The following is a 2,246-nucleotide window of genomic DNA, read 5'->3' as shown; positions in this document are numbered from 1 at the left end:
AGGATCCAGATCTCTCATGTCCCAGTCCAATGCTCTAACCACTACACTATAATCTCTCCTCATCACATTCCTGCTGACCCTTTTAAGCATGCTTTATTCAAGGCAATAGGAAAGGCCTTGTTAGCTATACTGCTACATTCAATATGATTTATTTTTCCTCTAGAATTGTGAAAACCTTGCATGCCTTTGCCATGTATCGGCTGTTGTATCCTTCTCTTTGGGGAATAATATGTTCCATTTTGGATATCCTTTGGGGATCGTCCCACAGATGGAAGCATTGTAAATGCCTTATTAAATTACAGCTTCTGGATTAGGGCTCAAAACTGGCAACTAAGGTGAATAATAATCTACTGCAGCCCTTCAAAAGCTCTAATTGGAATGTGCTCTAAAAGGGGGGGGGAACTAGTCAAAGAAGTTTAAAACAAAAACACTCCACAGAACCAGCTGAATTTGCTTCATGTTTTACAATACCCAGAGAGAAAGAAGCAAGTTAATAAATCTGGGAACTGGTGGCCACAGCAACAAATTGCATTTTCTCCTCTGGATAGCTTTCCCCCTATCACCAATCAAGAGCAATTAAAAGAAACCTTAGGGTAATATAACTATGTTTATGTGCTTCCATAGCTAGTTCTTTGTGAAAAAAATATTTATTTATTTATTTATTTATTTATTTATTTATTTAGCACCTGCAAGATGCTGATTCATTACCATGCATTACCTTGGGGGTTGGGGGTTATTTTGATGGCCATGGAGGGGGACCCAGTAACAAAGACCCCGGAAAAGACACTTGCATGCTTTGGTTTATTTCCAAAAGCTGTTGGAGGGACCAGAGCTTTGGGCTGACGAAAAAAGCATCCAGTATAACTTGGCTGGCCCTTTGGAAAACACGAAAGGAAGCAGAAATAATAGTGTTTGAAAAACAGGCAATATGAGATAGAGTGTTAAACCATTCTTGCTTGGAAGTGTACAGCTGAACTTCTGAGCCTGTTTGGATTCATGGTCATTCATCAGACACAGCATCATATTAGAACTGAATTTTCTGTACTTCCTCCATAGAAAAATAAATCCGGGATATAGCTGTTGCTCATGTCCAGGATTTCATAGTTCCAGTTTCTCAGTTCAAAGTCTCAAAAACATATGATATGGAATGGGAGGGGGGAGAGATCTTTATAGCTTCCTGACATCCTTCTAGTTAGAGTAAACTGACAGGCAGTGTTTCATGATATTAAAGAATGGCCCAGAGTGCTTTCCCCCCCCACACTTTTGGCATAATCTGTTTATCCATCTAATCTGCCGGGCTGCTCTTTATGCTGATAAATGGGCATTAATAAAATTACCAGCCAAGAAAAGCATCATTCTCTGTACTGCCTTTGCTGTCCTCTTGCACTTGGCATATGATCACACATACAGTACCGTGAGATTGACTCAAGCTTGCCTGCCTAGGGACTGAGAACCAAAGTTGCAATATGTAAAAGTAGAAAATGCATAGGAATATGGTGATGGTGTGCCTGACGGTCTTGTTGGCTTCTAGCCGCTTCATTCACCATCTAATGGTATTTTCCCCTCCTAACAGATTCTTTTTAATTATCAGAAAATAAGGTCCTGGGAAGCCATTGAGAATTGCAGGAAAATATGCATGAATATGAAAAGAATTTACCATATGTGCTATTAAGGTAATCTGATTTTCTACACAAAATGGACATTTCTTTTTCACACATTTACATTTATAACACACTTTTCTTCTTAGGAGCTCAGAGTGGCCTACATGGACTTATTCCATTTTCTCTCCATAACATCCTTAAGATATAGCTTAGGTGGAGGGATAGTGAGTATTTGAAAGCCCTATGTGAAAAAGTTGAAAGAGCTGGGTATGTGTTGCCTAGAGAAGAGGTGAACAAGGGGAGGCATGATAGTAGTCTTCAAACAGCTGAAAGACTGTCTTGCAGAGGATGGAGGAGAGCTGTTCTCTGTTGCTCCAGAGTGAAAGGCTAGAACAAGTAGGTGGAAAGGGCAGGGAAGACGGTATCTACTAAGCATTATGAGAAACTTTCTAATGGTAACTCCTGTTCAAGACAAGAGTGGAACAGGCTGTCTTGTGAAGTGGTGGGTTCTCCTTCACTGGAAATATATTAGCCAAGGCCATTTGTCAAGGATGCTTTAACTGCATTGAAAAGCCTGCATTGAGCAGGAGGTTGGGCAGGATCATCTCCAAGGACCTTCCTGCTGAGAATATTGCAACCTCGTCT

The sequence above is a fragment of the Elgaria multicarinata genome, chromosome 1, assembly GCF_023053635.1.
Source record: "Elgaria multicarinata webbii isolate HBS135686 ecotype San Diego chromosome 1, rElgMul1.1.pri, whole genome shotgun sequence".
NCBI classification, from domain to species: domain Eukaryota; kingdom Metazoa; phylum Chordata; class Lepidosauria; order Squamata; family Anguidae; genus Elgaria; species Elgaria multicarinata.
The sequence above is the reverse complement of the archived record's forward strand: the minus strand, read 5'-3'. Positions refer to the sequence as shown.